At 36.5% G+C, this 21,572-nt stretch overlaps 17 non-coding genes across 17 annotated transcripts; 10 read left to right on the top strand and 7 right to left on the bottom strand.

Annotated features, from left to right (window-relative positions):
* Positions 1-3,451: 3,451 nt before the first annotated feature.
* Positions 3,452-3,533, bottom strand: Trnal-aag (transfer RNA leucine (anticodon AAG)). The gene has a single exon. It is a non-coding gene; the product is annotated as a tRNA-Leu (tRNA).
* A 2,776-nt stretch (positions 3,534-6,309) lies between these two features.
* Trnae-cuc (transfer RNA glutamic acid (anticodon CUC)) lies at positions 6,310-6,381 on the top strand. The gene has a single exon. It is a non-coding gene; the product is annotated as a tRNA-Glu (tRNA).
* Positions 6,382-6,701: 320 nt separating this feature from the next.
* Positions 6,702-6,783, bottom strand: Trnal-aag (transfer RNA leucine (anticodon AAG)). The gene has a single exon. It is a non-coding gene; the product is annotated as a tRNA-Leu (tRNA).
* Positions 6,784-7,334: 551 nt separating this feature from the next.
* On the top strand, positions 7,335-7,407 carry Trnae-cuc (transfer RNA glutamic acid (anticodon CUC)). The gene has a single exon. It is a non-coding gene; the product is annotated as a tRNA-Glu (tRNA).
* A 3,269-nt stretch (positions 7,408-10,676) lies between these two features.
* Positions 10,677-10,758, bottom strand: Trnal-aag (transfer RNA leucine (anticodon AAG)). The gene has a single exon. It is a non-coding gene; the product is annotated as a tRNA-Leu (tRNA).
* Positions 10,759-11,365: 607 nt separating this feature from the next.
* Trnae-cuc (transfer RNA glutamic acid (anticodon CUC)) lies at positions 11,366-11,437 on the top strand. Its single transcript has one exon. It is a non-coding gene; the product is annotated as a tRNA-Glu (tRNA).
* A 1,529-nt stretch (positions 11,438-12,966) lies between these two features.
* Positions 12,967-13,048, bottom strand: Trnal-aag (transfer RNA leucine (anticodon AAG)). The gene has a single exon. It is a non-coding gene; the product is annotated as a tRNA-Leu (tRNA).
* Positions 13,049-13,527: 479 nt separating this feature from the next.
* Positions 13,528-13,599, top strand: Trnae-cuc (transfer RNA glutamic acid (anticodon CUC)). Its single transcript has one exon. It is a non-coding gene; the product is annotated as a tRNA-Glu (tRNA).
* Positions 13,600-13,875: 276 nt separating this feature from the next.
* Trnal-aag (transfer RNA leucine (anticodon AAG)) lies at positions 13,876-13,958 on the bottom strand. The gene has a single exon. It is a non-coding gene; the product is annotated as a tRNA-Leu (tRNA).
* Positions 13,959-15,327: 1,369 nt separating this feature from the next.
* Positions 15,328-15,399, top strand: Trnae-cuc (transfer RNA glutamic acid (anticodon CUC)). The gene has a single exon. It is a non-coding gene; the product is annotated as a tRNA-Glu (tRNA).
* A 323-nt stretch (positions 15,400-15,722) lies between these two features.
* Trnal-aag (transfer RNA leucine (anticodon AAG)) lies at positions 15,723-15,804 on the bottom strand. The gene has a single exon. It is a non-coding gene; the product is annotated as a tRNA-Leu (tRNA).
* A 600-nt stretch (positions 15,805-16,404) lies between these two features.
* Positions 16,405-16,476, top strand: Trnae-cuc (transfer RNA glutamic acid (anticodon CUC)). Its single transcript has one exon. It is a non-coding gene; the product is annotated as a tRNA-Glu (tRNA).
* A 1,771-nt stretch (positions 16,477-18,247) lies between these two features.
* On the top strand, positions 18,248-18,319 carry Trnae-cuc (transfer RNA glutamic acid (anticodon CUC)). Its single transcript has one exon. It is a non-coding gene; the product is annotated as a tRNA-Glu (tRNA).
* Positions 18,320-19,314: 995 nt separating this feature from the next.
* Positions 19,315-19,386, top strand: Trnae-cuc (transfer RNA glutamic acid (anticodon CUC)). The gene has a single exon. It is a non-coding gene; the product is annotated as a tRNA-Glu (tRNA).
* A 990-nt stretch (positions 19,387-20,376) lies between these two features.
* Trnae-cuc (transfer RNA glutamic acid (anticodon CUC)) lies at positions 20,377-20,448 on the top strand. Its single transcript has one exon. It is a non-coding gene; the product is annotated as a tRNA-Glu (tRNA).
* A 322-nt stretch (positions 20,449-20,770) lies between these two features.
* Positions 20,771-20,852, bottom strand: Trnal-aag (transfer RNA leucine (anticodon AAG)). The gene has a single exon. It is a non-coding gene; the product is annotated as a tRNA-Leu (tRNA).
* Positions 20,853-21,452: 600 nt separating this feature from the next.
* Trnae-cuc (transfer RNA glutamic acid (anticodon CUC)) lies at positions 21,453-21,524 on the top strand. The gene has a single exon. It is a non-coding gene; the product is annotated as a tRNA-Glu (tRNA).
* Positions 21,525-21,572: the final 48 nt, after the last annotated feature.

The raw sequence follows: 21,572 nt of genomic DNA on the forward strand, positions 1-21,572 counted from the left end.
TCACCAACTCCGGGAGGTCACCAGTTGTGAGGACCAGAGATTAAGACAGGTAGCTGGGTACTGATGATTTATTTGTTGTTGTTTTTGATTTAGCTGACCTTGTGTCAGCACGGGCTCTTGCTCACAGAGCAGCCCGTGATTTATTTACAGAAACTGGGTTGACATAGACAGGTGCGGACGGATATGTAGTGCAGTCTCGCACCGCAAACAGAAATGACTCTGAGACGGTAAATATGTGTTTTCTTACAGACATTCATTTAGATATAATAAAGCGTACAAATAATGGAATTGCATGTTATACATCGGCGGAAAGGCCGCGGAACGCTCTATTGGATGGCAGTAAGAACAAAGCGACTTGATGATTGGTTACAATGAAAATAGGGAAAAAGCGTTGTCCTTACAGTGTCATTACATGGGATTAAGGCTCTTGCTTGACTCCAGTTAATAGGATGGTCTAAATCTCTCATATGTACGAATAATGCATTCGATATTTGCCCAGTTCTCACAGAATATTGATGTTGTTTGAGATGTTGTGAAAGAGATTTACCGGTCTGTCCGTAATAGACTTTATCACACTTTTTGCAATGAATTTCATATTTGCAGCCTGGAAGATCTTTAGGAGAATTTTTTATTATTAAACTCTTGACATTAATATTACTGAAAACAACATTTATGTTAAAAAGCTTTAAAATTCTAGGAATATCTAAAAACCTTTCATCATAGGGTAATTTTAGAATGTTATGCTTACTAAATTCAAGTTTGTCATTAGTTGAATAAAATGTTTTTCTAGCTCTTTTCCATGCCACATCTATAAAAGTCCTTGGGTATTTAAGTTTCAATGCAATATCATAAATAGTTTTAATTTCAGCGTCAATAAACTGAGGGATACAGACACGTAAAGCCCTTAGGAACATCAGAGAATTTAACATTTTGATGGTGATTGGAGTAGTAATGAACAAAAGAGGCAATGTTAGTTGATATTCGAAAGACAGAAAAGGTGAAATTTCTATCATTTCTATGGACAGTACATCAAGAAAATTCAAACAGGAAGTCTCTAGCACAATATTTCGATCTATGGTGCGGTAACTCGGCCGAAAATCTCAGAAATGTTTGAGTCACCTTGTCGTAATTTACGCACCGTTTAATATTTTGCCTTACATAAAGTTTTATACATGAAAATGTGCGCAATTTAATGTAGAATACAACAAAAAATAACTCATGGTTGTAGCTTTTATCAGTTGTGAAATATTTTTATATAAATCACGATAAATAGAAAAAATTCGTCCCTCGGTCAAATTTAAACCGAAATGGTCGGAAAATGCAATTGTAAGCTAAAACTCTTACAGTCAAGTAATATTCAATCAATTAGCTTTATTTTGCAACAAACGGGAAGTCTATAGCACAATATTTCGATTTATGATGATTTTTTGAATAAAACTTTTTCCTTCTCTCAGCGCGCAATAACTCGGCCGAAAATCTCAGAAATCCTTAAGTATCCTTGTCGTAATTTTCGCACAGTTTTATACTGGGCCTTACATAAGGTGTTATACATGAAAATTGCGCAATTTCGTGTAGAATACAACAAAATCACGATAAGTAGAAAAAATTCGACCTTCGGTCAACTTTAACTCAACCGAAATGGTCGAAAAATGCAATTGTAAGCTAAAACTCTTACAGTCTAGTAATATTCAATCAATTACCTTCATTTTGCAACAAACAGGAAGTCTCTAGCACAATATTTTCATTTATGGTAATTTTTTTAAGAAAAAACTTTTTCCTTCCCTCAGCACGCGGTAACTGCCGAAAATCTCAGAAATGCTTGAGCATCATTGTCGTAATTTTCGCACCGTTTTATATTGGGCGTTACATAAAGTGTTATACATGAAAATGTGCGCAATTTCATGTAGAATGCAACAAAAAAATAACTCATGGTTGTAGCTTTTATCAGTTTTGAAATATTTTCATATAAATCAGGATAAATAGAAAAAATTCGACCTTCGGTCAACTTTAATTACAGCCTAGTAATATTCAATCAATTATACCTTCATTTTGCAACAACTGGGAAGTCTCTAGCACAATATTTCAATTTAAGGTGATTTATTAAAAAAACTTTCATTCCCTTCATGTGCGGTAACTCAGCCGAAAATCTCAGAAATGCTCGAGTCACCTTGTCGTAATTTTTGCACCGTTTTATATTAGGCCTTACATAAAGTGTTATACATGAAAATGTTTGCAATTTCATGTAAATTACAAGAAAAAATAACTCATGGCTGTTGCTTTTATCAGTTTTTAAAAAACAACTCATGGATGTAGCTTTTATCAGTTTTGAAATATTTTCATATAAATCACGATAAATAGAAAAAATTCGACCTTCGGTCAACTTTAACTCGACCGAAATGGTCGAAAACTCCAATTGTAAGCTAAAACTCTTACATTCTAGTAACATTCAATCAATTATCTTCATTTTGCAACAAACAGGAAGTCTCTAGCACAATATTTTGATTTTGGGTGATTTTTGAAAAAAAAACTTTTTATTTTACGTCCATGCGTTACGAATTCATGCATCATTTTGTGATAATATTTTCTCTGTGTTGCTTTGATCGTTTTACAATTTGTTATATATCAAATTGATCGCAATTTAGTGTACAATACAACGAAAAAAATTTAACTCTAGCTTTAACCATTTTGCTCACAGCGCGATTAGTATACAATTATATGAAAATTTTTTTCATGCTGTCATATATTCCAATATTTAATATGATAATGATATTTTTTTTCATTTCTGATAGTTGCATACTAAACTTCAGGCAATGATAAAAAAGGAGCCAAAAATGAACTCTTAATCTTAAAAACCAAGTGTGCGGTGATTAAAAAAAAAAAATAAAATTTCCGCTTCGGCGCCAACTCCCGAACGCCGCCGGCATACGAGACACTCTTTGGGAAATAGTGGCTCAGTGTTTAAGGCTTAACGAACAAGACTGACTGATGCACAGTTGAAAGTAAAGACCAGAAAATACCAGTGTTACCAACATTTCCAGTAATTACCTTTGGCTAACAAAGACCACATCCTGTGTGGTCTAGTGGCTAGGATACGTGGCTCTCACCCGCGAGGCCCGAGTTCGAGTCCCGGCACACGGGAAAATATTTTCCTATGGAATTGGTTAATAAAGTATTGTAAATGTCTGCTAGAATACAAGATAGACTGCAAATTAATGTGATAATATGAAACAATGTATCATATATCTTTAGTTAAGGTACAGGTCTGTACTCTAGATATCTTGGTTGTACTATTCCATAAACTCTAGATATCTTGGTTGTATTTCATAAACTACAATTCTTGCATTATTTCTTTTGGAAGGGACATCAGTTAATTTCCCACGTAGTCCATTCCTGCTCTCTCATCATTTTTGGTCAGGTCAGGGTTAGACCAGGGATTCTTACGAAAACACTATGGCAGCGGGGGGATTCGAACCCACGCCCCCGAAGAGACTGGTGCCTTAAACCAGCGCCTTAGACCGCTCGGCCACGCTACCTGATGAAGCATGTTTCAGCCATTCAGAACCCCCTCACATTTCATACAAGGAATTCATCTCATTAACCCTCTTACGCCGGAGCGGTAAAAAAAATTTGTCTCCCGTGTGCCGGAGGGGTTTCGGAGTGAGCGCGGAAGCGGAAAATATTTTTTTTTCAAAAAATCACAGCGCGCTTAGTTTTCAAGATTAAGAGTTAATTTTTGGCTCCTTTTTTTGTCATTGCCTGAAGTTTAGTATGCAACCATCAGAAATGAAAAAAATTATCATTATCATATATAAATAATGCGATATATGATAGCGCAAAAACGAAATTTCATATATAATTGTATTCAAATCGCGCTGTGCGCAAAACGGTTAAAGGTAACAAGTTACTTTTTTTTCGTTGTAATGTACACTCAATTGCGATCATTTTGGTATATAACACATTGAAAACGATCAAAGCAACACAGAGAAAATATTATCACAAAATAATGCATGAATTTGTAACGCGCGCATGTAAACAAATATTTTTTTCAAAAATTCACCATAATTCTAAATATTGTCCTAGAGACTTCCAATTACTTTCAAAATGAAGAAAAATGATTGAATATTACTATACTGTAAGAGTATTAGCTTACAATTGCAGTTTTCGACCATATCTGACGAGTTAAAGTTGACCGAATGTAGAATTTTTTTATATATATATTTTTTATATGCAATTATTTCGGAAATAAGAAAAGCTACAACCTTCAAATATTTTTCGTTTTATTCTACATGAAATTGCGCACATTTTCATATATAAAACTCTATGAAATGCCTAATATGAAACGGAGCAAATATTCCGAGAATGGTACGTACGTATTTCGGAGATTTGTGGCGGAGAATCCGCGCGCGGAGGGAAGGAAAGATTTTTTTTTAAATTCACCATAAATCTAAATATTTTGCTAGAGACTTCGAATTTGTTTCAAGATGAAGATAAATGACTGAATATTACTAGACTGTAAGAGTTTTAGCTTACAATTGCGTTTTTCGACCATTTCAGTAGAGTCAAAGTTGACCGAACGTGGTTTTTTTTTCTATTTATCGTGATTTATATGCAAATATTTCAAAAATGAGAAAAGCTACAACCTTCAATTATTTTTTGTTGTATTCTACATGGAATTGCGCACATTTTCATATATAAAACTTTATGTAACGGCTAATTTAAAATGGTGCAAACATTACCACAATAACACGTATGATTTTTTCGGAAGAGTTACCGCGCGGACGTAAAGAAAATGTTATTTTTTTCATAAATTCACCATAAATCGAAATATTGTGCTAGAGACTTCCAATTTGTTGCAAAATTAAGGTAAATGCTTGAATATTACTATTAATATGAGCGTTTTAGCTTACAATTGCGTTTTTCGACCATTTCGGTAGAGTCAAAGTTAACCGAAGGTTGAAATTTTGGCAATTATCGTTATTTATATGAAAATATCTCAAAACTGATAAAAGCTACTACCATGGGTTGTTTTTAATTGTATTGTGCATGAAATTGCGCACATTTCCATATATAAAACTTTATATAACGGCTAATTTTGAAATGGTGCAAACATTACCACAATCGCATGTATGATTTTTTTCGGAAGAGTTACCGCGCGGACGTAAGGAAAAAGTTTTTTCAAAAATTCATCATAAATCGAAATATTGTGCTAGAGACTTTCAATTAGTTGCAAAATTAAGGTAAATGATTGAATATTACTAGAATATAAGCGTTTTAGCTTACAATTGCGTTTTTCGACCATTTCGGTAGAGTCAAAGTTGACCGAAGGATGAAATTTTGGCAATTATCGTTATTTATATGAAAATATCTCAAAACTGATAAAAGCTACAATCATGAGTATTTTATTGTTGTATTCTACATAACAATGCGCACATTTTCATATATAATACTTCATGTAACGGCTAATTTACAATGGTACAAAAATTATGTCAAAGTGACGAAATAATTTCCGAGATGTGTCACAGATACTTTTTAGTGCGGCAAGAAAGAAATTCGCGCTTGCGCGCCTGCGTATCGATTGTAAACAAAACAACACCTTGATCCGTGAACTCCCAGCATCCCCCAAGGCGCGTGATTCAAGAGTTTTCGGCTGGTAGGCCTAAAAGTATTTTTCCGCGAACTTTTAAAAAAACTTTTGTATGTCGACGTAAAATACGTCCAGTCGGCACCCGAGAGACAAAAAATGTCGACATAAAATACGTCCAGTCAGCATTTAAGGGTTAAAAAAACATGCATTGTGTTACATTTGAAGTTTCCACATTAAAACAAGTCTTCGTGACCTTAGAGGCTAATTTGAAAAATAAAAAAACTTTTGGTTATGAACTTTATATGTTTGGCATGTTTTTCATTAAATGCTGGTCAATGATGAATACATTTGACACACTTAGCACATTTTTGTTTCCAAAATTTTTCTTACAAAATTAACACAGTGCCCGAAGCCTTGAAAGTACATATAAGTACAGCAATAACTCTAAACAAATTTTGCAGTTCACCTACAATTCCAGATCTAAAACCATTATTTCTTTGTCAATTTGAAACATCAGACAGGACAACCTAAGTCAAATGATTTGGTTTATTAAGTAAAGGAAACCTCTCAGAAAACCATATACTCCATGGTATGCTGCTAATTATGAGAGAACACCTTAAAGATGCTAACGAACAAGACTGATTGATGCACAGTAGAAAGTCAAGAACAGAAAATACCAGTGTTACAACATTTCCAGTAATTACCTTCGGTTAATAAAGACCACATCCTGTGTGGTCTAGTGGCTAGGATACGCGGCTCTCACCCGCGAGGCCCGGGTTCGATTCCCGGCACGGGAAAATGTTTTTCTGCCGAATTAGTTTCAAAAGTGTATTGTAATGGTCTGCTACAATACTGGACAGATAGGGAAGTCATTTAGACTTAAAAAATGCAATACATCTCTAGCGCATATAGGATTGTACTCCAGATCTTAGTTATATCTCATAAACAATTTTCCCTACATTCTTTCCTTTGAAAGAAAGCTCAGTTCGGTTTTCACTTAGTCTACCTTGCCTTCTTACCATTTTAGGTTAGGTCAGACAATGGCCTGAAATTACGCACACCTCTGTTTGTAATATATCATTAGGAAAGAATGAATAGTATTCTTATGAAAATTCTATGGCAGCAGTGGGATTCGAACCCACGCCCCCGAAGAGACTGGTGCCTTAAACCAGCGCCTTAGACCGCTCGGCCACACTACCTGATGAAACATGTTTCTGCCAATCAGTCCCCCTCACGTAAAATATGCAGCGTTAAATTCCAAATATCCACATTGAAACATCTGTCTATCCTTAAAGGCTAACTTGAAATATATAAAAAAACATTTCGAAATGGACTCAATAATTGGCATGTATTCCCTCAAAATGTTCCTGAATTTATGTCAGCAAATTTTTTTATCATCATTCTTCAAAAATTAACTTAAGAGCCCAATGACAAGGTACATCACCAACTGTAAATATAATTTTTGCAATTTTCATACTTGGCTATTAATTCATAGTTCTGAAACCATTAATTCTTTGTTGACCTACAACACTAAACACAGGACAACACAAGTCAAAAGGTTTGGTACCATAGGTAGAGAAAACCTCTCGGAAAAAAAACACTCCATGATATGCTACTAATCAAGATACTGGTCAAGACAGAACACCTTGAAAGATGTTAAAGAATAAACTGAAAAACAAACAAAAGTGATGACCTCCACATAACAGTGTTGCCAACATTGCCAGTAATTACCTTCCAAGAACAAAGACCATCCCCGTGTGGTCTAGTGGCTAGGATACGCGGCTCTCACCCGCAAGGCCTGGGTTCGATTCCTGGCACGGGAAAATAATTTCCAATGGAATTGGTTAACCCTTAAACGCCTAAACGGTACTTCAGAAATCGTTGCCCGTATGCCGGCGGGGTTCAGGAGTGAGCGCCAAAGTGTAAAAAAGTTTTTTTCAAAAAATCACAGGAGGCTTAGTTTTCAAGAGTTCATTTTTTGCACCTTTTTTTTGTCATTGCCTGAAGTTTAGTAGTAACCATCAGAAATGAAAAAAAATATCATTATCATATATAAATATATATTCCTTTGAACAAAAATATCATTATCATATATAAATATTGGAATATATGACAGTGCAAAAAAAAATTTCATATATAATTGTATATAAATCGTGCTGTGAGCAAAACTGCTAAATCTAATGAGTTAATTTTTTTCGTTGTATTGTACACTAAATTGTGATCATTTTGGTATATGACAAATTGTAAAACGATAAAAGCAACTGAGAAAAAATATTATCACAAAATGATGCATGAATTCGTAACGCGCGGACGTAAAATTTTGTTTTAAAAAATTAACCATAAATCGAAATATTGTGGTAGAGACTTCACGTTTGTTGCAAAATGAAGGTAATTGATTTAATATTACTAGCCTGTAAGAGTTTTAGCTTACAATTGCATTTTTCGACCATTTTGGTAGAGTTAAAAGTTGACCGAATGTCAAATTTTTTCTATTTATCGTGATTTATATGCAAATATTACAAAACTGATAAAAGCTACAACCATGAGTTATTTTTTGTTGAATTCTACATAAAATTGTGCACATTTTCATATATAAAACTCTGTGTAAAGGCTAATATAAAACGGTGCAAATATTAAGACAATGTGACTCTAGCATTTCGGAGATTTGCGGCCGAGATTCCGCGCAATGAGTGAAGGAAAAAGTTTTTTTTTTTCAAAAATTCACCATAAATCAAAATATTGATCTAGACTTCCCGTTTGTTGCAAAGTGAAGGTAAGTAATAGAATATTACTAGACTGTAAGAGTTTTAGCTTACAATTGCGTTTTTCGACCATTTCGGTCGAGTTAAATTTGACCGAATGTCGAATTTTTTCTATTTTTCGTGGTTTATATGCAAATATTTCAAAACTGATAAAAGGTACGACCATGAGTTATTTTATGTTGCATTTTACATGAAATTGCGCACATTGTCATATATAAAATTCTATATAAAGGCTAATATAAAGCAGTGCAAATATTATGACAAAGTGACTCAAGCATATTGGAGTTTTGCGGCCGAGATACCACGAGCGGAGGAAAAGTTTTTTTTTCAAAAATTCACCATAAATCGAAATATTGTGACAAGAGACTTTCAATTTGTTTCAAAATAAAGGTAAGTGATTGAATATTACTAGACTGTATGAGTTTTAGCTTACAATTGCGTTTTTAGACCATTTCGGTCGAGTCAAAGTTGACCAAAGGTTGAAATTTTGGCACAACGTGATTTATATGAAAATATTTCAAAACAAAAGCTACAACCATGGCTTGTTTTTTGTTGTATTCTACATGAAATTGCACACATTTTCATATATAAAACTTTATGTAACGGCTAATATAAAATGGTGCAAACATTACGAGAATCTGACGAAAGAATTTCTGATTATTTCGGTAGTTACCGCACGGACGTTAAGGAAAAATTTTTCAACAATTCACCTTAAATCGAAATATTTTGCTAAAGACTTCCAATTTGTTGTAAATTGGAGGTAAATGATTGAATATTACTAAAATATACGAGTTTTAGCTTACAATTGTGTTTTTCGACCATTTCGGTCGAGTCAAAGTTGACCGAAGGTTGAAATTTTGGCACTTTTGTTATTTATATGAAAATATTTCAAATATAAAAGCTACAACCATGGGTTGTTTTTTGTTGTATTCTACATGAAATTGTGCACATTTTCATATATAAAACTTAATGTAACGGCTAATATAAAACGGTGCAAACATTACGAGAATTTGACGAAAGAATTTCTGATTTTTTCGGCAGTTACCGAGCAGACGTAAGGAATTTTTTTTTTTTTTTTTTTTGTAAATTCACTATTAAACGAAATATTGTGCTAGAGACTTCCAATTTGTTGCAAAATGAAGGTAAATGATTGAATATTACTAGAATGTAAGAGTTTTAGCTTACAATTGCGTTTTTTGACCATTTCGGTCGAGTCAAATTTAACCAAAGGTTGAAATTTTGGCACATCGTTATTTATATGAAAATATTTCAAAACTGATAAAAGCTACAATCATGGGTTGTTTTTTGTTGCATTCTACATGCAATTGGGCACATTTATGTAACAGCTAATATAAAACGGTGCAAACATTACGAGAATCTCACGAAAGAATTTCGGATTTTTTCGTCAGTTACCGTGCGGACGTAAGGAAAAAGTTTTTTTCAAAATTTCACCATAAATCGAAATATTGTGCTAGAGACTTCCAATTTGTTGCCAAATGAAGGTAAATGATTGAATATTACTAGAATGTAAGAGTGTAGCTTACAATTGCGTTTTTCAACCATTTCGGTTGAGTCAAATTTGACTGAAGGTTGAAATTTTGGCTCTTATCGTTCTTTAATATGAAAATATTTCAAAACTGATAAAAGCTACAGCATTGGGTATTTTTTTGTTGTATTCTACATGAAATTGCACACATTTTCATATATAAAACTATGTAACGGCTGATATAAAACGGTGCAAAAATTATGACAAAGTGACAAAATAATTTCTGAGATATGTCGCTGATGCTTTTTAGTGCGAGAAGAAAGAAATTCATGCATGCCTGCCTGGGTAACGCTTGTAAACAAAACCGCAGCTTGATCCGTGAACTCCCAGCATCCCTCAAGGAGCGTGATTCAAAATTTTTTGCCAAGTAGGCCTATAACTTTTTCTGCGAATATTTAAAAAAAACTTTTTAGCGTCGACATATAAAATACGTCCAATAGGCGTTTAAGGGCTAATAAAGTGTATTGTAAAAGTCTGCTAGAATACAAGATAGATAGCAAATTAATGTGATGATATTAAACACAATATATCTTTAGTAAGTACAGGACTGTACTCTAGATATCTTGGTTGTATTCCATAGACTCTAGATAGCTTGGTTTTATTCCATAAACTAAGATTCTTGCATTCTTTCTTTTGGACAGGACATCAGTTAATTTCCCAAGTAGTCCATTCCTGCCCTCTTATCATTTTTGGTCAGGTTAGCGTTAGATCAGGGGCTGAAATTACAACTTTGTATGTATTATATCATTAGGGAAGACTCAACTGGATTCTTACGAAAACACCATGGCAGCGGTGGGATTCGAACCCACGCCCCCGAAGAGACTGGTGCCTTAAACCAGCGCCTTAGACCGCTCGGCCACGCTACCTGATGAAGCAAGTTTCAGCCATTCAGAACCCCCTCACATTTCATACGAGGAATTCATCTCATTAAAAAACATGCATTGTGTTAAATTCCAAGTTTCCACATCGAAACAAGTCTTCGTGACCTTAGAGGCTAATTTGAAAAAATAAAAAAACTTTTGGTTATGGACTTTATATATTTGGCATGTTTTTCATTAAATGCTGGTTAATGATGAATACATTTGACACACTGTGTAAGCAGAAGTCAGTCAGCACATTTTTTATTCCAAAATTATTCTTACAAAATTAACAGTGCCCGAAGCCTTGAAGGTAAGTATAAGTTCAGCAATAACGCTAAACAAATTTTGCAGTTCACATACAATTGCAAATCTGAAAACATTATTTCTTTGTCAACTTGAAACAGACACAGGACAACCTAAGTCAAATGATTTGGTATAGTAGGTATAGAAAACCTCTCAAGAGAACCATACACTCCATGGTATGCTGCTAATTATGAGAGAACACCTTAAAGGTGCTAACGAAGAAGACTGATTGATGCACAGTTGAAAGCAGACCAGAAAATACCAGTGTTACAACATTTCCAGTAATTACCTTCAACTAACAAAGACCACATCCCGTGTGGTCTAGTGGCTAGGATACGCGGCTCTCACCCGCGAGGCCCGGGTTCGATTCCCGGCACGGGAAAATATTTTCCTGCTGAATTAGTTATCAAAAATGTATTGTAATTGTCTGCTACAATACTAGACAGATGGGGAAGTCATTTAGATTTAAAATGATTGATTGTGTATTTTATATGGCGTCACAACATCTGGGTAATTGACACAGAAGTAAATTAAATAGAAAAGATTAAATTTTTGATAAATCATATAAAAATATCTATAAATATATAAAAATTGTTCATATATACAAGTTCTTACATAGACAATCTAAGTATAATTTAAATTTGGTTAAGGAGGCCCGCCTCCCTCATAAAAATATATAACTGTTCTAATTACAATCCTTTCCAAGAATTGTAGCTAGGATAAAATTACCAACTCTGTCACGACCCCAAGACAGGAACCTATGTCTCAAATTCCCAAGTCTGGGACATTCAACCAGCAAATGTCTCACAGTCAAGGGCACAGTACAGTTCTCGCAAAACGGAGGATATTCACGAGACATCAAGAACCCATGTGTGAGTCTTGTATGTCCAATCCTCAATCTGCACCATCATTTCTTGACTCCTTGGCATATACGGATATGACCAAGGAGACACTGATGACGTGATACTACGCATTTTTTGATTATTTAAAATATCCTCCCACTGGGACTACCAACATTTTTTTTATTCTCTGACCCACTAGAGGATACAAATCCTGATATGGTAGTAGGCATCTTGTGGGTTCTGGGATGGATGGATGAATGGATTATGAAATTTAGGGCTTAGCCAAGCGCTGGGACCTATTAAGATCATTCAGCGCTGAAATGAAAGTATGGCTAGATGGAAAAATGAGAAATGAAATGAAAATGATAAACTGATGACAATCCTGCACTTGAACAGGACTGTACATCAGCAAAGGCCTTTTACTCTACCCCCAGCATTCTGATCATCCAAAGTTATGAAAGATCGTTTTGGCCAGGGGGCCTTGTGGGTTCTGGGGAGCTGACCGCAGACTTTGCAAGTTGGTCAGCTTTCTCATTCCCAGCCACCCCAACATGAGAAGGCACCCAACAGAACTTTATTTCTTTCCCTCTTCTTTTTAGTAAAAACAGCCATTCCAATATATCTAAAATCAGAGGATTTAAAGGGTTAAAAGATTCCAGCGACTGAAGAACACTTCTTGAGTCACAATATATAATAAAATTACTTTCATTCCGAATTAAAACTACCTTTAAAGCCTTTAAAATTCCATATAATTCTGCTGTAAAAATCGATGCAACTGATGATAGCCTGCTGCTTCTCTCTAGATCAGGGAAGGTTACACCAAAGCCGACACCAGCATCTGACTTTGATTTAAAAAATGCAATACATCTCTAGTGCATATAGGACTGTACTCCAGATATCTTAGTTGTATTCCATAAATCCTTTTCTGTACATTCTTTATTTTGGAAGGAAGCTCAGTTTGTTTTTCACTTAGTCTACCTTGCCTTCTTACCTTTATAGGTCAGTCAGACAATGGCCGTTTGTAATATATCATTAGGAAAGAGTGAATAGTATTCTTATGAAAATTCTATGGCAGCGGTGGGATTCGAACCCACGCCCCCGAAGAGACTGGTGCCTTAAACCAGCGCCTTAGACCGCTCGGCCACGCTACCTGATGAAACATGTTTCTGCCAATCAGTCCCCCTCACATAAAATGTGCAGCATTAAATTCCAAATATCCATATTGGAACATCTGTCTATCCTTAAAGGCTAATTTGTAATATATAAAAAAAACATTTGGATATGGACGCTATAATTAGCTTGTTTTTCTAAAAATATTCCTGAATACTGAATACATTTGCAACAGTGTAGGCATACTTGCCTATAAATTCATAGTTCTGAAATCTTTAATTCTTTGTCAACCTAAAACATTAAACACAGTACAACACAAGTCAAAAGGTTTTGTACCATAGGTACAGATAACTTCTCAGAAAACTACACACTCCATGGTATGCTACTAATCAAGATACTAGTCAAGACAACACCTTAAAAGAAGTTAAAGAACCAACTGATAAACAAACCAAAGTGATGACCTCTGCATAACAGTGTTACCAACATTTCCAGTAATTACCTTCCGAGAACAAAGACCATCTCCCGTGTGGTCTAGTGGCTAGGATACGCGGCTCTCACCCGCGAGGCCCGGGTTAGATTCCCGGCACGGGAAGATATTTTCCTACAGAATTGCTTAATAAAATGAATGTAAATGTCTGATAAAATACAAGATAGATAGCATATTAACGTCAAGATATGAAACAATATATCTTTAGTTTGTACAGGATTGTACTCTATATATTTGTTGTATATATTCCATAAACTATGATTCTTGCAGTCTTTCTTGTGGAAGCGACATTAGGTCAGGGTTAGATCAAGGACTGAAATTACATCTTTGTATGTATTACATCATTAGGAAAGACTTAAAAGGATTCTTAAGAAAACCCTATGGCAGCAGTGGGATTCGAACCCACGCCCCCAAAAGAGACTGGTGCCTTAAACCAGCGCCTTAGACCGCTCGGCCACGCTACCTGATGAAACATGTTTCAGCCATTCAGAAACCCCTCACATATCTTTTGTGGACTTCATCTTATACCAAAACATGCAATATGTTACTTTCCAAATTTCCACATCGAAACAAGTCTTCCTAACCTTAGTGGCTACTTTATATAAAAATAAATTCTGGATATGGGCTCTATATGTATTTGGCATGTTTGTCCATTAACTGTAGCTTAATAATGAATACATTTGACACTGTGTAAACATATGTCAGTTAGCACATTTTCTTTCTAAAATTTTTCTTCCAAAATTAACAGTGCCCGAAGCCTTCAAGGTACAGCAATAACTATAACTATAAATTCTGCAGTTCACATACTTGGGAGTATAATCAATTACAGTTCTGAAACCATTATTTCTCTGTCGACATGAAACATCAGACACGGGACAACCTAAGTTAAAAGACTTGGTATTGTAAGTAAAGAAAACCTCTCTGAGAACCACACACTCCATGGTATGCTGCTAATGAAGAGGGAACACTTCAACACTCAATGGACACCATCAATTTGGAAGAATTAGGAAAGAGGTGCCAATACTTTTCTACCCATAAATTCATATGGAAATTTTTATACTGACTAGATCACGAGTGTGGGCGTCTCATGACTTCAGTAGTGCTTATGATTTGAAGGGGGAATGTTCTCTCTTCTCTCTCTCTCTCTCTCTCTCTCTCTCTCTCTCTCGCCTCTCTCTCTGGTTCCTCTCTCCTCTCCTCTCCTCTCTCTCTCTCTCTCTCATATGACATCTTTTTGTAAATTTACTCGTAAATATACCAAGGGGTTGCTGCTGTTTTTTGTTTTGTATTTTACAATACTATGTCAGTCGTAAATGTAATTTTACAAAGAAAATTGCTAAGATATATTAGAAAAAACATGAAGTAAAAAAAAAGGTATTTAATCTTCGTTCTCAGTAAATTACGAAAATATTTTTCAACAAATATGCTAAGAATGTTACTGCTTTTATTCTTAACTGTTTTGATATTGTGTGAGCAGTAATTATAATTTTACAAAATAAATATATTCATTTCCTAGAAAAAACACACTAGTTGGTAAAATTTACGACTGTCTAATAAAAGAGGACCCACTAGGTGTTGTAAATAGTCATATTCTTTTTTTTCTTTCACCATGTACATTTGCATATCTTCCCCTTTACATTGACTTTTTTTTTTTTTTTTGTAAATTGACTGACCTCAAAGTTTACCCAGCCTGAGGAGCTGCATATCATATTTATCCCTCCAGTAAGGGTTAAAGATGTTAACGAACAAGAATGATACACAGTTGAAAGTAGACCAGAAAATACCAGTGTTACCAATATTTCCAGTAATTACCTTCGGCTAACAAAGACCACATCCCGTGTGGTCTAGTGGCTAGGATACGCGGCTCTCACCCGCGAGGCCCGGGTTCGATTCCCGGCACGGGAAAATACTTTTCTGCAAAATTAGTTATCAAATGTGTATATTAATTGTCTCTTACAATACTAGACAGATGGGGAAGTCATTTAGACTTAAAAAATGCAATACATCTCTAGTGCAATAGGACTTGTACTCCAGATTTCTAAGTTGTATTCCATAAACAATTTTCCCTACATTCTTTCTCCTGGAGGGAAGCTCAGTTCATTTTTCACTTAGTCTACCTTGCCTTCATACCTTTTTAGGTCAGGTCAGAAAATGGCCTGAAATTACACACACTTCTGTTTGTAATATATCATTAGGAAAGAGTGAATAGTATTGTTATGAAAATTCTATGGCAGCGGTGGGATTCGAACCCACGCCCCCGAAGAGACTGGTGCCTTAAACCAGCGCCTTAGACCGCTCGGCCACGCTACCTGATGAAACATGTTTCTGCCATTCAGTCCCCCTCACGTAAAATATGCAGCGTTAAATTCCAAATATCCACATTGAAACATCTGTCTATCCTTAAAGGCTAACTTGAAATAATATACAAAAACCATTTGGTTATGGACTCGATAATAGGCATGTCTTTCCTCATAATGTTCCTGAATAATGAATACTTTTGAAACTCTCTGTTGGCATTTACATCAGTTAGTAAATTTTTTCTTCTAACATTATTCTCCAAAAATTAACTCGGAGTCCTATGTCCAAATGGTACAACACTAACTCTTAAATATAAATTTTGCAATTCTCATACTTGGCTATAAAATTCCAGTTCTGAAACCATTAATTCTTTGTCAACCTAAAACATTAAATACAGGACAACACCAAGTCAAAAGTTTTGGTACCATAGGTAGAGAAAACCTCTCAGAAAATTACACTCTCCATGGTATGCTACTAATCAAAATACTAGTCAGGACAGAACATCTTAAAAGATGTTAAAGAATTAACTGACAAAAGCAACCAAATTGATGACCACCATGTAACAGTGTTACCAACATTTCCAGAAATTGCCTTCCACGATCAAAGACCATCTCCCGTGTGGTCTAGTGGCTAGGATACGCGGCTCTCACCCGCGAGGCCCGGGTTCGATTCCCGGCACAGGAATATATTTTCCTATGGAATTGGTTAATAAAGTATATTGTAAATGTCTGCTAGAATACAAGATAGATTAGCAAATTAATGTCAAGATATGAAACACTATATATATTTAGTGTGTACAGGAGTGTACTCTAGACATCTTGGTTGTATTCTATATACTATGATTCTTGCATTCTTTCTTTTGGAAGGGACATCAGTTAATTTCCCACATCGATTCGGAGTGCCGGATGATATCACGACGGACCGTGGACCCGTTTTCCTGTCAGAGTTGTGGACCGCCCTGGCCACCGCCTACAACCCAGCGGCTAACGGCATGATGGAAAGGGTCCACCGATCTCTCAAGGCTTCCCTAATGGCACGCTGCACCAGCGAGGATTGGAAGAGCCAACTACCGTGGGTCCTCCTCGGCCTCCGGACCGCCCATCGGGCGAACGGCGAAGCATCACCTGCAGAGAAGGTATACGGGGAAACATTGGCAGTCCCAGGCGAGTTCTTCCCGACCAACGCCGACGACACAGAGGTCTCCATCACCAGACTTCGGGAATCCGCCGGAAAATTCACGCCCTGCATCAAGACCTTCCCTGACAGAACCGAACACTTCCTCCCGAAGGCCCTATCGTCCTGCAAACACGTCTTCATCAGGGACGACGCCCGCCACTAACGAGACCCTACCAAGGCCCCTTCCGCGTCCTCCGACTCATCGACAAGGCGTACTTCATATCCATAAATGGTCGCGAGGACTGGGTTACGATCGACCGGCTAAAACCAGCTTTCCTTATGGACGAAGAGTACGCCGAAGCGGATCCCATAGGGCGCCTCACGCCTCCTCGGCAAACCAAACTGATCGCCAAACCACTCAGTCGCAGCCGCAGCCGCCCTCGGAAGACGGTTGAACACCCCGAGGATCACCTCAGGGGAGGCATCCCGTCCCCAAAAATCCCCGAGGACTCTGAGGCAGAGGATCTACCACAGCAGCTGATCTCGCGCACCCGGGGCCGCCTCCGTTGGCCCGCTCGCTTCCGCGAGTAGCGATCAAAAGCACTAAAAAATCATCCAATAATTATGCCCTAATTATTGTCTTGGGGGAGGGGGGGGAGGAGTATTTGTCAGGACAACGCCTTATTGCAAATTCCTCTATATATAATTCTACAATCGCGTTGTTCTTACTTCCCTCCTCGAGAGCGTTCAGCGGGCTTTCCGCCAATGTATATATCTTGTAAGATCATATTTTATGTACTTTTATATTCTAAGTTATATGTCTCGCAAGAAACACAAATCGGCTCTCGCCGACCCACTTTTACTCTCTTGCGGGTCGGATACCACATTTCCGCACGCATGCTGTATATTTGAATTTCCCTACCTATAATAAAGATCAGTACGCTTCTACCTGCCTCTTTGTCCACACCTCACAACATTTCTACTTTTCAAATTTTTCTTCCAAAATTAACAGTGCCCAAAGCCTTGAAGGTACATATAAGTACAGCAACAACTCTAAACAAATTTTGCAGTTCACATATAATTAGATCTGAATCCATTATTTCTGTGTCAACTAGAAACATCAGACACTGGACGACAACCTAAGTCAAAAGATTTGGTACTGTAAGTAAAGAAAACCTCTCAAGAGAACCATACACTCCATAGTATGCTGCTAATAATGAGAGAACACCTTAAAGATGCTAACGAACAAGACTGATTGATGCACAGTTGAAAGTAAAGACCAGAAAATACCAGTGTTACCAACATTTCCAGTAATTACCTTCGCCTAACAAAGACCACATCCCGTGTGGTCTAGTGGCTAGGATACGCGGCTCTCACCCGCGAGGCCCGGGTTCGATTCCCGGCACGGGAAATTATTTTTCTGCAGAGTTAGTTATCAAATGTGTATTGTAATTGTCTGCTACAAGACTAGACAGATGGGGGAAGTCATTTAGGTTTAAAAAATGCAATACATCTCTAGTGCATATAAGACTTGTACTCCAGATATCTAAGTTGTATTCCATAAACAATTTTCCCTACTTCTTTCTTTTGGAAGGAAGCTCAGTTCATTTTTCACTTAGTCTACCTTGCCTTCTTACCTTAAGAGGTCAGGTCAGACAATGGCCTGAAATTACACACACCTCTGTTTGTAATATATCATTAGGAAAGAGTGAATAGTACTCTTATGAAAATTCTACGGCAGCGGTGGGATTCGAACCCACGCCCCTAAAGAGACTGGTGCCTTAAACCAGCACCTTAGACCGTACGGCCAAGCTACCTGATGAAACATGTTTCTGCCAATCAGTCCTCCTTACGTGAAATATGCAGCGTTAAATTCCAAATATCCACACTGAAACATCTGTCTATCCTTAAAGGCTAATTTGTAATATATAAAAAACCATTTGGATATGAACTCTATAATTAGCTTTTTTTCCTAAACATTTTCCTGAATAATGAATACATTTGAAACACAATGTAGGCATTTTACATCAGTTAGTTCATTTTTTCTTCTATCATTATTCTTCCAAAATTAACTAGGACCCCTATGTCTTTATGGTACATCACTAACTAAATTTAGATTTAGCAATTCTCATACTTGGCTATAAATTCATAGTTCTGAAACCTTTAATTCTTTGTCAACATAAAACATTAAACACAGGACAACACAAGTCAAATGGTTTTGTAAAGGTACAGATAACTTCTCAGAAAACTACACACTCCATGGTATGCTACTAATCAAGATACTAGTCAAGACAGAACACCTTGAAAGATGTTGAAGAACTAACTGGAAAACAAACCAAAGTGATGACCACCACGTAACTATGTTACCAACATTTCCAGTAATTACCTTCAATAACAAAGACCATCTCCCGTGTGGTCTAGTGGCTAGGATACGCGGCTCTCACCCGCGAGGCCCGGGTTCGATTCCCGGCACGGGAAATTATTTTCCTATGAATTGGTTAATAAAAAAATATTGTAAATGGCTGCTAGAATAGAGGATTGATAGCAAATTATTGTCAAGATATGAAACACAATATATCTTTAGTGAGTACAGGACTGTACTTTAGATATCTTAAGTATTCCATAAACTGATTTTTCTTTTTTTATAGACATCAATTGATTTCCCATGTAGTCCATTCCTGTCTTCTTATCATTTCTGGCCAGGTCAGGGTTAGACCAGGGACTGAAATTACTCACAAATTTCTATGTACTACATCATCAAGAAAGGCTGAAGAGGATTCTTAAGAAAACTCTATGGCAGCGGTGGGATTCTAACCCATGCCCCCAAAGAGACAGGTGCCTTATACCAGCACCTTAGACCGATTGGCCATACTACCAAAGTGAAACATGTTTCTGCCAATCAGTCCCTCTAATGTAAAATATGCAGCGTATTAAATTCCAAATTTCCACATTGAAACATCTGTCTATCCTTAAAGGCTAACTTGAAACATAAAAAACCATTTGCATATGCACTCTATGATTGACATCATGTTCCTCAAAATGTTCATGAATAATGAATACATTCAAAACACTGTGTAGGCATCTATATCAGTTAGTAAATTTGTTCTTCTATCATTATTCTTCCAGAATTAACTCGGACCCCTATGTCTTCATGGTACATCATTAAGAAAAAATATAAATTTTGCAATTCTCACACTTGGTCATAAATTTATAGTCCTAAAACCATTTATTTTTTGTCACCTAAAACATTAAACACAAGACAACAAAACTCAAAAGGTTTGGTACCACAGGTAGAAGAAACCTCTCAGAAAACTACATTCTGGATGGTATGCTACTAAAGATACTAGTCAAGACAGAACACCTTGAAAGATGTTAAAGAACTAACTGATAAACAATCCAAATTCATGACTACCACGTAACAGTGTTACCAACATTTCCAGTAATTACCTTCGGCAAACAAAGACCACATCCCGTGTGGTCTAGTGGCTAGGATACGCGGCTCTCACCCGCGAGGCCCGGGTTCGATTCCCGGCACGGGAAAATATTTTTCTGCAGAATTGGTTTTGAAAAGTGTATTGTAAATTGTCTGCTACAATACTAGACAGATGAGGAAGTCATTTAGACTTAAAAAATGCAATACATCTCTAGTGCATAGAGGACTGTACTCCAGATATCTAGTTGGATTCCAACACAATTTTCCCTACATTCTTTCTTCTGGAAGGAAGCTCAGTTAGGTTTTCACTTAATCTACCTTGCCTTATTACCTTTATAGGTCAGGTCAGACAATGGCCTGAAATTACACACACCTCTGTTTGTAATATATCATTAGGAAAGAGTGAATAGTATTCTTATGAAAATTCTATGGCAGCAGTGGGATTCGAACCCACGCCCCCGAAGAGACTGGTGCCTTAAACCAGCGCCTTAGACCGCTCGGCCACGCTACCTGATGAAACACATTTCTGCCAATCGGTCCCCCCCCCCCTTACGTAAAATATGCAGTTAAATTCCAAATATCCACATCGAAACATCTGTCTATCCTTAAAGGCTAACTTGAAATAATATACAAAAACAATTTGGTTATGGACTATAATAGGCATGTCTTTCCTCACAATGTTCCTGATAATGAATACTTTTGAAACTCTCTGTAGGCATTTACATCAGTTAGTAAATTTTTTCTTCTAACACTATTCTCCAAAAATTAACTCAAGAGCCCTATGTCCAAATGGTACAACACTAACTCTTAAATATAAATTTTGCAATTCTCATACTTGGCTATAAATTTCCAGTTCTGAAACCATTAATTCTTTGTCAACCGAAAACATAAAATACAGGACAACACCAACTCAAAAGTTTTGGTACCATAGGTAGAGAAAACCTCTCAGAAAATTACACTCCATTGTATGCTACTAATCAAGATACTAGTTCAGACAGAACATCTTGAGAGATATTAAAGAATTAACTGACAAAAGAAACCAGATTAATGACCACAACGTAACAGTGTTACCAATATTTCCAGTAATTACCTTCCAAAATCAAAGACCATCTCCCGTGTGGTCTAGTGACTAGGATACGCTGCTCTCACCCGCGAGGCCCGGGTTCGATTCCCGGCACGGGAAAATATTTTAGTGCAGAATTAGTTATCAAATGTGTATTGTAATTGTCTG

Source organism: Macrobrachium nipponense, chromosome 11 (genome assembly GCF_015104395.2).
Source record: "Macrobrachium nipponense isolate FS-2020 chromosome 11, ASM1510439v2, whole genome shotgun sequence".
Classification (NCBI taxonomy): Eukaryota; Metazoa; Arthropoda; class Malacostraca; order Decapoda; family Palaemonidae; genus Macrobrachium; species Macrobrachium nipponense.